Here is a 16707-nt window from a genome sequence, read left to right as displayed (position 1 = left end):
GCTTGTACGAAACTAACAATACGAATTGTAAGACATTTTGAATTGATATCCGTTATCGACTGCTACATGTTTTTACTATGAGTCAGAAATCTCATTTATAATGCCAAAAGTGAATAACCAGAGAAAAGATTAAAAGGGAATGAAAACAAACCCATTTAAAGTATAATCGTTCTACATATTTTACAACAGAAAATATAAATTATACTTCTTAAACAGTTGTATATGTAGCTAAATGGAATTGAATCATTTTTCATCTAAATCATTTTAAATTGAAAAATGAGACGTAACTTATATAAAAATGATACAAAGTATGAAATCCACGGAAAGACTTGCTTAATAATTCAAATCATCGAAAGAAATAAGCAAAACTCAGTAAAACTGAACATTTCTCTGAACATATTGTAGACCTTTCTTTTAATTCGGTTGAATCAATAATATTTTCAAACTCCAAAATATTCATTCCATGTTATATAGTTTGGATTTTGAAACTTAAATGTTTTGAATTGTGCTATGCTGGACAATTCGGCGTTTGTTTTGAATGTAAGAGAATGCAGCCATGCAATGAACTGTGGCATTAAGGGTGTTTAAAAAGTTCAATGTTCTGTTATTGGATAGTTCTACGCTCTCTGCACATAAAGCGCCTTACAATACAAAAATAAGAAGATGTGGTATGATTGCCAATGAGACAACTCTCCATCAGAGACCAAATGACGTAGAAGTTAACAACTATAGGTCACCGTACGGCCTCCAAAAATGAGAAAACTCCATACCACATAATAAGGTATACAAGGACCCTAAATGACAAATGTAAAACAATTCAAACGAGATAATTAACGGCCTGATTAACGTACAAAACATTAAACGAAAAACAACTGTGATATACAGCAACAAAACAAATATGAGAAAGAGCAAAGGACAACAGCTACTCAATTACAGACTCCTGATTTGCAACAGACACATAGTTTGCTCCAAACCCTCCCATAACCTTGGACAGTGATGTAACTGTACGAAATATGGACAAATTATAAAGATCAGTTAAAAAGGACTTAACTTATCAGATCGATACAAAGCATATACAAAACCCTGACTTAAACACAAAAGACATAAAGTACTAATCTGAGGGTTCTCGCAGTTACTGAAAGCTGTATCTAACACTAAAATATCAATCAGTACACATCCAGCACCCAATATCCAATGGATGTAGTGTAAAGACGTCATTGATAGTCAGAGAAGAACACAACCTTGCACAATGCCAAAATATAGGTATCGACAGAATGTAGAACCGTTAATGTACATATGTGTGTAACAATAATATTTAGTTTTGATTAATTTACTAATAATAAAATCAATATGTATACCGATAAAAACAATAATCAAAAATCTAATTACAGTGTTGAATTGGTAACATTTTATTTTAAGGATCGATAAATTTACCCGGATTGTATCTAAATTTACGGGCTCGGTAAAAAACATCACCGTAAAAATTAGGATGTGCTATTTCGTTTTTAATAAGTCTTCTACAGGTACATCCAAATATTTGTATCTATGGAAGAATTTAGTAAAATTTAAAGTAATTTGTGGTGACGAAATCCTTGACTAAATAATTTAACAGTAATACAAAGATTACGTTCATTGAAGTAGCGAACGAGTTGTGATACATATACAACGTGAGATTGTGTCAAATGGACAAAAAAGGAAAATTGACAATAGGGAACGAAAAATCGTCCCTTTTGTCGTAAATTTTTGTGCGTAACCCTTAAAAATATGACCCTATCAACATCACCATCCTTTTCGGAAATAGTTGTTTTGAAAACTACCTTGATGGATTTTCTGTTAACTCTAAGCACGGAGTAACCATTAGAGCATAGATATATAGGTTGCACTTCTGTAAATATAGACAATGCAATTTCCCATAGGAACAACTCCTTTTACGGCTAAAACTGTACCACTTTTACTATGAAGTTTCGTAAAAAATCATATCCTAGAATGGAAAGTTAATATGCACCACTATTTTTTTCAAAGGTCAAAACATAGGGCTGTGCGGCATATTTTCAACATTTATATGCCCCGAACTTCCAAGAGTTTAAACTTATACTTAAATTATGTACTACCCTCCCTTCACTTTGTGTCTTCCTCAGATTTCAATTTAGCCGCTATCCATGTGTTTTTTATACTGGTAACATTTCCAAGTTATGTCTCTATGAGATGAACCATAGAGATCATATCTGGGAACCAGTATGTAAACAAAACAAAATATCTATGAATATTATATATCTCCCCAAAAGAGGCGTGGTTTGTGAAACAGCTTTTTTTTACAAAGTGCAATCTATAGTCTCTTGTTTGGCAGTAAAACCAATATCTAGAAGAATTATGTTTGGCTGCACGGGATGTATTATTGATTTTTCACATCTTGTCGTGTTCGCGCTGTTAAGTAGAGACAAAGTGAAAAGGTTTCTGCACATTTTTAAAGATAACTTGCAACATCCCTTTGAGAGGTCTGCAGCGGGCCTGGTGCAAGGCAACATAACTTTCACCATCCAACATATAACAAAAAGAATTGACTGGGGTATAGAACTATGGTAATTCCTATACTTTCCTCATCCAGCAGTTACACCTATGCTTAAGAGGCATGATGTACGGGATGTATAAATGCAGTCACGTTCGGTCGAAGTTGTGTATATGCATGAAAAAGAAAGGAAAAAATCTTTTTTAATGATACCTTATATCATGAAGGAAACATTTCCCCAATTTTAATATTTAAATTTGAAAATTTAAGCTTATAAAGAGAAAAAAATATTCTAAGAAAAATAATGCATTTAATAAAATTGGGTCACTACACTATTCAGCATTACATATTCAATATTTTCAGATAAAACTAAAACCGATGTAAACTTGACATGTACGAGAAAACAGAACTTTAGACAGAAACAACATACTAATCAAATACAGGTTCCTAGGAGCCTCATAAAAATAAGAAAATGTGGTATGATTACCAATGAGACATATATCCAACATAGACCAAAAGACATGCTACATTGTAGTAGATGTAAGCAACTATATAGGTCACCGTACGGCCTTCAACAATGAGCAAACCCATAGCATATAGTAAGCTATATTTTGAGTATTCTAGTGATGGAAAAACAGGGAATCAAAAGACGTTGACAATGTAAATTTGGAATTTTTTCTTGTGTTTTATTTGATGCTGTCTCAGATGCATGTTCATCATATATACATGCGTATTTGCATATCAGGATCTAATGATATACTAGAAGAGAGTTGAAAGATACCAAATGGATATTCAAACTCATAAGTCAAAGACAAACTAACAACGCCATGGCACAAACCGAAAAAAGATGAAAAGTCAAATGACAGTTCACAGAACACAACAAGACTGAGCAACACGAACCTCCCATATGTATTTTTTTATTTTGCCATGGCATTGTCAGTTTTCTTAAACTTATATGTTGAATATCCCTTTGGAATCTTCCGTCTCTATTTAAAATTTGCCTATCATTATTGAAGATTGCATCAGACGACGATTTTCCTCATCCAATCGAAACAAACTTAGGATAATTTAAAAAAGTCTATCAATACATCATCCATGAGGAAAAAGAGACGGAAGATATCAAATGGACACTCAAGAAGCATTAAAGCTGACAACGCCACGACAAAAAAAAATACAGAGAAAACCAAAGACTAAGCTTAGCAACACAATCCCCACCTACAAAACCAAAAAAAAAACGGGGTGTTCCTGTGTGCTTCGGAAGGGTAAGTAGATCCTGCTACACATTTGGCAGCAGTCGTGTTGCTTGTGTCGAAGACGGAATAAGGATCATGCATAAAGAGAGTAACTTTATACGATAAGAAGTTCAACTGGTAACGACATAAAAAAACAAAATAGTTTGTTTGTACCCAAGAAGACTGATGGTAACATATTTGCATTGTCATTTTTCGTATCTTATTTCGGATAAGAGAGATCATAGATCAATGGTGTTTTTTCGTAATTGATCATTTAAGATATTTTTTTCTTTTTGATACTTCGATTACACCACAGTTGTTTGTGCTGATAAAAATTACAATTGCTCAAAGCAGAAAACACGTCGAAAATATATTGATAATAATGTAAGACTATATGGAATTTCGAAGGCGCTTGTTGTTTTCTGGTTTATATAGAAACCAATAAAAAAATATGTATTTGCCCTGTCTGTTTCTATGACAGCTTTATCCCTCTAATCAAACAAATCTTCACATCAAACGTTTTTATGACGCAAAAAAAAAGTGTTCCCATTTCTGTAAAATTCCTGTATTCATGCCAAACCAATATTTGGTAACTGTTGAAGTACTAATGCCAAAGGTATAATTCACACCTAGAGTCAAAGTAATTAGCCTCTATTAATCAGAAGATCCAGGATAAGGTCTGTTTAAACTTAATGGCAATTTAAGACGCCCATTCAAGAATCGTATCAACCGAAAAAGTGAAACAACAAATAGGACTAAACGAAAAAAGTGACATTTAGCTGATAAAGACGTCATGATAATGATACGATGGTCCTACTTTCATGATATGTTTGTAATAAAATTTCCTTACTATGCATTTAAATAAGCGGCAATATATCGGAATATATTAATACGCTATTTTTCAAAATTCCAATGTCAATTAAAACAACGGCAGTTTTCCTATGTTCAAATCTCATAAATCGATTGAAAAGATAGAAATGAAGGTAACATACCAAAACTGAGGAAATCGCATGAACTCTAAAAGGAGCGATATCGAGTATGTGCGCGTCTTTTGAAATTTCTTTATCATACGTTTATTCTTTTAATCAATAATGGTAAGCATGCCATTTCGCTGACCCAAATAGTGAAACGTACGCACCAAGTTCAGTTTAACATCCATGTATTCTATAATTACTAGTTAGATGAATGTCCAGCGGACAATCTTTAAAACACGCTGATTAAGATAAATACATAGTGTACTCTGTTGCAAAGAATAATTTTTTCATTATCAAATGCCAAATATCCAGAGGACCAAGACCAACCACGCAGCTTGGACAGATACTTTTCGGAGGATTAGAATGTGTCGATCTAGTGTTAAGCAGGGAATTTTACTATAACATAAACATATATCAACCTGATATGCAAGCATAATATTTGCCACTGTACGTAAAACAGACACCAGTAATTAATCTATAAAGTCATTGCCATATTGATTTTTGAAACGCATAATGATTACAGAGTTATTAAAAAGATCTATCATACTTTACAGACTTATTATTGCAATCTGTTAAATAACTTCTATGTAAAATTGAAGTCTGCATAAGGCCTCTGCGACTTGGTGACAGCTTCTATTAACTAGCAAATATACTAGTCAATAAAAGTAACGATACACAAGTTTGAACTCCAATTTTGTCATAAAATATAATAAATAGGAACAAATGTTAAATTATCCAATGAAAAACATTCACTTGCAAAGCAAATGCATATGGTTAAAAGAATCTGACCAAATTGGAAAGTGAGAAAATACCGTGTTATTGATTACAGGGGTCAAATTTATTTTGAGGAAAATGGTGACAAAAGTCGGCAATTAATTTCGAAACTGAGAAATAAGTATTCAAATATCTGCAAAGGCATTCAAAATTTTAAGCAGACCATATTTAAGTTTAAAGTTTTAAGTTCTAATATCGATTTTTGAATGTTTGGGTGAAAATACGATTTTTGAAATAACAAAAATTGCAACAACGAACAATTCGCATATTTGCCTAAATCAATGGTTTTGATAAGAAAATAACACTCTGTAAATATTAGACCAATTGGGCAATTATTTACCTTGGTACAGTGTATCCAATTTCATTATATATGGAAAATATATTGCCTTGTATCGTTTCTTTTGTATTGAAATAAAAATAAATTTCAAGACCCTGAGCATTATATAGTTTTATTTATGATAGTTTAGGCTGTGTTCCAAATAAGTTCAATGACAAAGGCCATCTAAAGTTTGGATTGAGATCTGCTCGATAAGATCTGCCAAAATGTTCTTACATGACGTTGAAAGAACAAGCTATTTTAAAATATGTGCCATGGTTGGCTGTGTTATAATGTCCATACTATAGTGGTCTTCTTAAGTTTAGATTACGAAGAGCATGAAACAGTCTGTTCAAAAGTTTCAGAAGAATACATATAGCTCAATAGTATCATAATAGTAGGACAAACTATTCTATATATCGAGGGTGAATCGGAAATATTACCAAGACTCATCAAAAGATTCAACAGTTGAATTTCATCGTGTAATGCAAGATCCCAAGTAACATTTATCTTGATTTTTTTTTACAATCGTTATGAGTTCTACCGTCATTCGAACATTGGCACCAAACACAGCGAAACGAAAAGTTGATGTTAATCAAAATTTAGCAGTACTAAAGAGTATATCAAAATTACAAGAATTAAAATACGAATATTGTGTTTTTTATTGTACTGCTACAAAATTTTGGAAATTATTTTAAATTAAGGAATATATCTCCCTCATGCAAAGCTCTGATTCCTTGCCCGGCTTTTGATATATTGGTATTTCATAGGAAAGAAAAATAACAATGCATGGAATCAGTTAACAAAGTAGGTCTTCCTGGTGGCTCATTTCTCCTAGTTTTCTTTTTTCAGCATACATTCTTTTCAATAACTGAACGTGCTGAGAGCATGCGCGATCTCTAACTGATATAACATCGAAGGTCTCGTACGAATTCAAATGAGGTCGAACTAATATCTTTCTTGAAAGTCAATTATGTATCTTCGAATTTTTGTTAGTTTATGTTCACAAAATTTATCAAATTGATTGCTATTAGCTAATTATTGTTCAATATACCGTATTTGTAAATGTTTGAAACCCCCTGTACCCCCCCCCCCCCCCCCCCAAAAAAAAGCTAACCTTTCTTTTCCGTCCTTGTTAGTAGCATGTACAGGTCAGGTATGTATTTTGACGGCGTGCAAAAAGTTGAAGGTAACTGTAAAAGGCGCTTTTAAAAGTAGTTTTATGCAACCGTGTTTAAAATATCTTTTAAATAGGAAGTTTTTTTTATGATAAAATGATGAATGCTAGCCATTAAAATCCACATTACTAATAAGGTTATCAAAATTAAATCTCTAAAGTATGAAACGAACATAGAGAAAACGGCAAAAATATGTGAAACTTGTAACATTAAATAAGCATAAAATTGAGTTTTTGACCTAAAATCTATACAAATTCAACATATTTTCCCGCATTTTCGTATAATAGAATTTTTCGGATTCGGACAATGACGTCATACAAAATTCACCGCAAAAAAAATTAAAAAACGGCCATTGTGGATGAGTTTGGAATGTAGTTCGTTATGTGTAAGAAGTAGTAATTTGGAAGGATTAATATTCGAAAATGGAAGAATCGGTAAGAAAAAATATTTAATTGCAATTTTTTTATTTCAAAATAACTTGATGTTCCAAATGTGCACAACAAGAGGTTTAAAAAAAATGCAAAATATGAATGATTCGATAGTCCAGGATGAACACCTGAATTTTTTTTATGTCCAGCTATTATGTTACAATTTAAAGAAATGACGTTTTAACGCTATTTTCTGAATAGGGTCCACGACATAGTCGGTTATTATTTCCATTACACTGCTCTTAGCATATATTTATTTATATTTCCAGAATGTGCATATGCTGCACTTTGTTGTTAAACAATAAGAAATATGTTGAACGTTTATGTTTAAAGCTTTGTGCTAAACTAAGTGTCCAGTGTTTTTGTTACGCGTTTGTTTTCTGGGGGAAAATGCCGACGTCGTAAATGATTGAAGTAATTTGAAGACGTTACGTTTGTGGACTCAGCTTTATGCACGCCGTCAAACGCTTCACGTGCACTACAAGTATATATGTTGTGCTCTTAAAGTTGTCCTGGCATAAAGGCTATTGCTGCTTAGTACTGTAAATGTTAAATTTCCTGCTGATAATGTATTATATTATGTAAGAGGTTAGCCAAAACAAAGGTTAACAACATCTTTACAAACAAGTGTTATTGTTCAAATAATTTGAGGTCCTCCAATGCGACTGTCTACATGGGAATACTTCATGACTTTTTTTAATTTTCGCTACAGTATGTATAGACAACATATCGAGTATGTAAGATTATTTTATATTCTGAGGTAATATTTAAGGAAATGGCAAAGCTAATGATTTTGGCAATTTTCATGTATTTTACCAACAGCCGTAAGACTACATGTAATTCTTGTTACTTGTTTTGATCACCAGTCCAAACTTAGGTCATGAATCTTTCTTATTGAATACTTTGGTTTACATTTGAGAAGAAAATGATCAACCAAAAGTGAGGTATGTCCAACTCAAAGATACGATACAGTAACGATAACGATGATATCGTACCAAAATCGGTAGTCATTTTATCCCTGTCTTAGTTCTTTGTAGAGGCATGCTAGATTGTTCACCTTAATATTTTGCATTCTAAATTATTCACTCTGCTTTCATCTACTTCAGATGTAAATCTTGAAGATATCGACATTTAGAATTATTCTCTATTTACATTCTACCCGTCCACTGAAATAGTCGATTTTGACGACATCGATCCGATATCGAAAATTATGTTAAAAATGTTTATCTGATACAATTGTCCATAAAGACAATTTATTTTCTACTTGTTTATCTGTTTAAGCTGTCGATATCGGCTATATCGATTGGATATAGACATTTAAAAAAGGTTCTTTATGATTTTCTTCTCTGTTCATTTCATATAGTTAAATTTATAGCCTTAATTAAATTGTAAAATTTTTCAATTCTAAATTGAAGGATATATATAATTTTCTCATCTGATTTGTTTTTTTCAATGAGTTTAAACTGATGCAGATGTCCCAAATGTCCATCTGCTACAGTTATCTTTATAGACAATATAGGTCACCGTAAGTCTTCAACAATAAGCAACACTAATACCAGCATGACACAAGGTCAAATATTTCAAATGCGAAAACAAACATCGTAATATATGTAAAAATGATAAACTAAAAACAAATATGACAGACAGCATCTGGCGACAATCACTGAATTAAAGAGCTACAGAGTAGGAACTGTCACATTGAGGATGTAGTGTCTACGAGCGCTAAAGCCTTTCTGTAATTATAGGACATTGGTGTGGCCTTAAAACCTAAATACAAAATGTAAAAATCAGTGAGAAAGGGCTTTACTTATCAGATCGGCACGAAGCTCAAAAATAAATAAAACAAAAACACAAAGTACCATTCTAAGTACTCGAAACTATAAAGAAAAAGTTAAAACCTAATTTCAACCAATAAATAAACCATGTTTTTCAGTTTAGAATATGAATCTTTTCACATCCCATGGATAAAAACATTCCATATTTAGTTAGGTGTGTATTGTATTTGTATTTTTGCGGTCTTTGCAACCATGCTTGACTTGTCTACCTATAGTTATCACCTAAAGTAACATTTCAATGCTATACAACAAAATGAAATTAATTGTTTTAAAGGATCCCGTAATTTGGATAAGTGACCACAAGAGTGCCTTGTATAAATTAAATACGCTAGACAAAAATAAATTGATTATATTCAGCCATTATCTCAGTGATGTCACCCTATAGTAATCTTCATATTCGGTCTAAACTTGATCATTTTGATACTTCATCGATATATCATCGATATTTTAGTCGAAAATGTTGATATCGACGATTTCGACAAAAGGTTTTGTTATTGAAATCGACATCTGGTTATGTCACGAGTGTATAAGTTCATCGATATCGCCGTCTGGTTATGTCATGAGTGTATAAGTTCATCGATATCGACATCTGGTTATGTCACGAGTGTATAAGTTCATCGATATCGACATCTGGATTAGTCTTGGTTATTGTGCCAAAAATGACCTTGTGTTATGAGGAAATATTGATTGGTTTCAAAGGAAATAAATTGCAACCGTATAGTTTTGAATTAATAATAATAAACTACTGTATAATGAAAGCTTAAAACAACACCGTAGCTTTGTTTTAACCGGAAGTACCAATTGTAATCTCCATTTGACAGAAAATTATCACCCACAAAATGCCGAACATTCTACAACACCAAAAATGACTATAACGGATAAGATTTATTGCCAATGAGACTTTCATTTTTGCCAACTGGAAATAGCTGTGTTTACTCTTTTTCTTACAAAAAATAACAATTTTTTTCTGTTTTAATTCAATGCAAGATAATATTTGACACCGGAATTGACTCTACCATGCAGAAGTATCCATTTTTCTTCTTTGTTTCATAGAAAATAAGTACCCGCCAAACATTTATTTGTAGGATTAGGACGGAAGGGTGATATGTAATATTTAAAAAAAAAAGAAAGATATAAAAAAAAAGTAAATTTTGATTTCATGTTTCGTCAAACATGTCTTAAACTTGCAGTGAGGTGAGAGTTTTTATTTGTTCCTTGTTGAAGGCCTCACTGTGACTTTGCGATGAAGAACAACAATAAAAGCGCTGTTTTTTTGCTTTTTATGTGTTTTTTTTTTGCTGTACACGTACTGATTTTATGTCATGGATGGATACCCCATATCCTTTGTTTTTCTATTATATGTGATTTACACAGTTTTTAGAAGTTAATTGGGAACATCTTTCAAAAGCCTGATCTATGATCGAGGCTTTTTTATTTTCTTTTTTTATTTGTCAACTTTAGTGTAAAGGATGGCTAAATTCGTAAAATTGATATAATTGATAAAAAGTCATTTCAACTTATATATGAAGTATTTCTACCCAGAGATGATACAGTGGGAGTTTTGACAAAAACTTTCGGAATCACCACAAACTGTTGATGGACATCGTTTACTTATAAAATTAATTCTTTAATTCTGTAATATATTTGTGGACTTAAGTTTCATATTCATCGTTTCAGCTGAATATTATTCAGTAAAGTTTCATAATTCTAAAGCTTAAAATACGAAGAAATAATTTGGACAACATCAAAGCTAGATGCGACAAAAGGTCTTTAGGTAGGCTTCAAATTTGCACTTTAATTACAGATAATGGGACTGAAAATAAAAATGGTGGGATTACGGGATGAAATTTATTTATTTGTGATAAATATTCTGCGAATTAAGTTTATCTGGTGACAAATTTGAAGCTATTTTATCAGTTGCTCTGATCATGGATGTTATCTTAATCAAATTCCTTCATCCCTAACTACCGTCTCTTTTTGGATTTCTATCTTTTTTCTTTAATGAATATCTACATTTTTGAAGAAAACGGTCAGTTAGAAAAACAAGATTCGTAGTGAAATGTATAAAATTTCCTTTTGTACTATCTTCCCCCAATGCGTTGACAAATAGACTTAGATGTTACACAGTACGTGTTTTCATAATACAGATATATTTTACTGACAATGCCATTTATGCTAGTCCAAACCTTGAAATAGTAAACATATTACAAAGTCAAAGTATAAAAACTGTTTTGTAAGTAAGAATAGAAGACAATTATACTCAGGTTTAGGATATTGTTTTTTTGTAAGTTTAACATTCTTCATTTGTTCTATTGGTCTTATCGTATAAAAACTGATAAAAACAATATGGCTTCTTAGTCATGTCACTTTGATTATTTTTATTTTATCTGAAAAAATCCGAACGTGTTCTGTTTATAGAAAACGGTCAATATGTCTCTTTTGTTGTTTAAAAAAAAATCTCTGTGTGTCCTCTGACAAACTCGTATTATAGTGCTTTTGATACTTGCTTGGTAGTATTTTCACTTTTCAGTTTTACAATGTTCGTACAATGGACGGATGACTAGTAAATATTCTTCAGTATACACATACAAAATGTCGATAGTTTAAAAGGTAACCATTTTTTTTATAATTATTAATTGATTGTTGGTTGTTTAACGTCCAGTGGCAAATATTTCATGCATGTTCAGGACGATTTTTTACAATTATGATAGCAGCAAGATATTTAAAACTTGTAAAAATCAGTCTCAAGAGATAACAAATATAACCAAATGCCTGGACATATGAAACCATCTAGTTGATTGTTCTAACAATGAAGTTGTGTGTATAAGATCGTTTATGTGTGAGGAGTTTTGATTTGAAGTCATTGGAGAATAGGATACTAATTGAAAAATTACAAAGTTTTGATGCAGTTATAAGATTGTGGTAAATCAAGACATTTCATAGCTGATTTATGACAGTATCGTATCGGAAACAATAGAGCGAAAATACACCATTGGTCAATTTAAGCAAAGTACTGCTCACAAAATTTATTCATTCTAGTATTGTCAATGAAAAAAAGTTGTCGAAATATTGTCGATAAAACTCCATGAACCAAAGAGTAGTGTGAAGATCTTTGAAAAAAATGTATTCAAAATTGTAAACAAGACACGCCCTTTATGTGTGGTCACTTATTATGATAAACAGAACAAGTCACTCCTTTGTCATGGCTGACCTCTGCGCCTCAATGATTTTTAAAAGATATTGAATTTTGTAAGATATGTATACATTAAATACGGCTATTTTGAATTTGACCCAGAAAATTTTCAAGTTTAAGATAATTTAAAATGTTTCCAGTCACTTCCATATTTTTTAACATTTTAAATTCATACATGTATCTTTAGTAAAGATTTCATTTTATGCTTTTAATTGATCTTTTATGGATAATTTTCAGACTTTTGTTTTAATAAAAGCATTTACTCTAAACTGAGCATAAAAAGGTGTGTTCATTGGTTTCAAAGTAATAAGTTGAATAATAATGTTAAGGGTATAAATCTCAACCAGAAAGAGAAAATAGTATCTATTAAACAGAACACAATTTTCAATGTTATTCAACCTTAAAAAAGTGATATCAAAATGGTCCTCTACTCATCTATATGTAGCAATAATATACCCATCTGAGTATATAAAAATATTTCATAAGGATGATACTATGGGGTTATCAGTTGGCGCAAGCGCTTGAGTTTATTCTATGGTGCGATAACATTATTTTTTTAATCCAGTGTCGTTTCTGCAGATTATTTCTCGACATGCTAATTGTAATGTTTGAATGAATATGGATTAGTATCAGTGTTATAGTCTTTCATATTCAATTCTATCGTTTCATGCTTATATCTAACTCAGATTCAAATGTGATTAAATCATATTTTCACTAAATGAATTACCTCTCCCGTTTAAATACAATACAAATCTTAATTTCGGATTTCTGTGCAAGTAACTTGAATTTACTCAGTTTTTGTCTCTCCTAAGGAATTGCAAAACACTATCAAAACTCTTGACTCTTTTTTTTCAAATTACACTTATGAATTTTATTCATTTTAGCGAAGTAAGAGAAAACTACCTAATCTAATCATTATTATCCGCTTTGTTTTTCCTTTTCTCCAACTGTTTTACAAGAAAAACTAGCAAGGTTAATAAGATAGTAAAATATTTTCAAATCAATAAATAACTGCTACAACTTCAGTATAAATAACTCAATATCAATTATCGTTCACTAATGGCTGTTTTTCATGGAAATGTTAATAGCTCTGTACACACCATTTTCTCCATTAAAAGACTTGTTATTGATTAGAATCGTATGCGCAACAAGTTAAATAGGGATAAGGCGGAACCAGTGTGTATTGAAATAAAACAATACAAATATACAACTCTCGGCAACCTTTAATTGCTTTCTTCTTTCAAACACAAACAGTTGTCGAAATGTAAATTTGGCATACATCTAAGAACTCCGCCTTTTGATAAATCAAACAGTCAAGAAAACTACAATACTTTTAACATTTCATTAGCATAATTTTCTTGGGAAACGAAATGTTAGCATTAATAAAGTGAAAGAAGGTCACAGCTAATTAATTTGTTTTGCGTTTGAGTTTTTAATTAAGAATGTGTTTTTGTCTATCATAAGCATTTGTATCAATTTATTTTTAGCCTTCACGGTTATATTAAATAAGCTTTCCTATGAAGCTAGCAATCTGATCTTTTTTAAGATTTTAAAACAAATCATTGGATTTAAAATTAGTCGAAAATTACAAACTAATCGGCAATATTTTCGCTATATCGTTCCCTTTACAACTTTACGAATTTTGGTGTTGGGAACTCTTAAAAACAACGAATCATTTTTGTTTGACCACACACAGAGGTTTAAGATAAGTTGATATTTTTTTTCTGTCACATCAGTTTGAAAAATAAAAATATTGCAATGAAAAGAGTCCAAAAATATATAAAAAAATAAAGATAAAGATAATTTTACTTTTCATTGTAAATTTATATTATGTTTATACATTAACTGAAAAGTCATATTCAAATATTCTTTTAATATATAAAAATATCATTTAAATAGATTTAGAATAATTATAATATATATTTCAAATTATTTGGAACTTATGAACAAAATTTAGAGAGCACGCTTTTAGTTATATATATTAGCAATTAAATTAAAAATAAAAAGTAAAATAAATAATTTTCGCCTTTTTTAAGTTCGCATGGAGCAATAAATGCTATTTGCAATTTTATACATTTATAAAATAAAAATTCAACAAGAGGTATCACGCACATATAATTTATTTAAATAATAAAACAGAAAAAAAAAACCAGAATGAATAAATTTGAATAAAAGATCAATTAAATCATACTGTTTATTTTTCGAAACACAGAAAATTATCTGAAATTTAATTATTGTATAAAAGAGTACAAATATTTAAGTAATAAATAGTATAATTTCGTTTTAAAATGCTGAAAAATTCGTAAAAAAAAAACAACACAACGTGCGAGATCTTATGTTAAATGTTTATAATAACAAGACTGGTTTGTGAGAAACGGACGAAGTAATTGCAATTAAGTTGTCTCGGAATTTATAATTCAATTATCTCCTAGGAAATAAATTATTTAGAGCGTATTTCTTTATAGAGACAAATGAATAATTAAAACGGATGCGAAAATTACAATATTATAATTAGGATGTTAAAAATTTAATATTTGGGACAATAAAATTAAAATATTTAATAATTTTGTCAAGAAAATAAAATTGAAATATTTAACGTTTATGAATGTCTATGATCTGTTTTATTTGCTGAATTCATATTTCCCTTATTTTGTTAGGTAATATTTTTTAATTTCATTAAGCCATTATTCATTTATAGCCATATTTAAGTTAATTTTCAAAATGAAATGAGCTACATTTTCAATCCACGTGCAAAGCACAACATCAAGTAAATATTGTTTGATTTTTGTTTTAGTTATTGAATATTTTATAAAAATGTCTACATGCATCACATCAATTTATAACTTATATATATATTCAAAAGTGTTTATTTTGTTGTATTTTAAACATTATTTAGATTCAATTTTGCTGAAGAAGGATAACTGTTATTGCTTTGTGTTGATTTTATTCGCATTTGTACAGGGTAGTAATAAATTTTATTTATTGTATTTTCAGCATAAATTATAAATAATTCGTTTGAAATTAAACATCATAAATGTATTCCTTTGTTTAGTTACATTTGACATTTGAACGAAACGAATATTTCTTTACCATTTTTAAAATTTCTTCGAAAATAAATAGAGAATGCTCAAATTTCGTAATTACATTTTATTATATAAAATTCTTAAAATTATTGTTGGAGTTTGTATTCTTCATAAATGTTATTATGAAAAGGGCGAAAAATGATTGTTTTAATTCAGGTTCGAATTTTCGCGATGCGATGTTTTCGAATTAATTGATTCCATTCTACATTGCATATAATGTCCTTTAGAATATAGTGTTCCTTTTGTCATGACGAAAAGGGGGCATCAAGAGGAGAGGAACTTGTTCCATGACCTCTTGACCTAAAATAGAAAACGAGGACTTACCGATAACCATAGACCAATCCACGCTAGAAATGTGACATTCCAGAACATAGCAGCGTTGCCCATGCTTTACACTGAACGGGTGAAATAAAAAGTTCCTATAAAATTGAAATAAACACGGTTCACCATCTTATTTTGATCAGAAAACAGCAGTTACCGGTCTAAAGCCCAACCTAAAACTGATACAATATCAGGTACCGATAATTATTGACAAGGATTACGTCGGATTCAGCCTCCCAGGTAGTTAAATAATTCTGCAAAGTGTTTAAAAACTGCAGTCTTAATGGCTTTATTTCAATTAATGTAATATAATACCAAAGTTAGACACACATAAGATCTCCCATCACTCATTACTAATATTCAAATTGTAATCGGACCTTATCATTGGTTAAAAATAAGCCGAGGATAAAACATCAGACAAAAACTCCTCAAGGGCAAACAAAAATAGTATTATGACAATTCAATAACTTCGGATATTCCCGCAAGCCACATGGATTACAAAATGTTTCAAATGTTCTCAAATTCAAATACCAATTAAATCGTCTCAAATACATATAGGAAAAGGAAACTGTCAAAAAGTGAGACATTTTACGAGTTTTTCAATGTAATGTGTATTGAAAGCAATGTAAATAAACACGTTTTAGAGAAATATTTCCACAAAGATATCAGTAAATTTTTATCTTTGTTTTAATAACGATATATTTCTAGTATCCACCTATATTTGATTTACCGGTTTAAATAGTGTAAACTCAGACGAAATCATAATCCGGCTTTGATAAAATTACAAGAAAAAATTGTGATATTTAACTAAAAAGGCGACACGCTCTAGTCAGACGCGTGAAAGACACGTATTAAGGGGTACCTTGT

General features: G+C 30.6%; 1 long non-coding RNA gene across 1 annotated transcript in view; it reads right to left on the bottom strand.

The window, feature by feature from the left end:
- The window catches only part of LOC127708378 (uncharacterized), a 33871-nt gene extending 17785 nt beyond the window's left edge, over nucleotides 1–16086 (bottom strand). The window contains exon 1 of the long non-coding RNA XR_007985255.1: nucleotides 15844–16086. This is a non-coding gene — a long non-coding RNA (uncharacterized LOC127708378). The remainder of the gene's footprint in view (nucleotides 1–15843) is intronic.
- Nucleotides 16087–16707: the final 621 nt, after the last annotated feature.

Source organism: Mytilus californianus, unplaced genomic scaffold (assembly GCF_021869535.1).
Source record: "Mytilus californianus isolate M0D057914Y unplaced genomic scaffold, xbMytCali1.0.p SCAF_7, whole genome shotgun sequence".
Lineage (NCBI taxonomy): Eukaryota > Metazoa > Mollusca > Bivalvia > Mytilida > Mytilidae > Mytilus > Mytilus californianus.
Note: the sequence above shows the minus strand (reverse complement) of the source record. Positions and strands in the feature narration are given on the sequence as shown.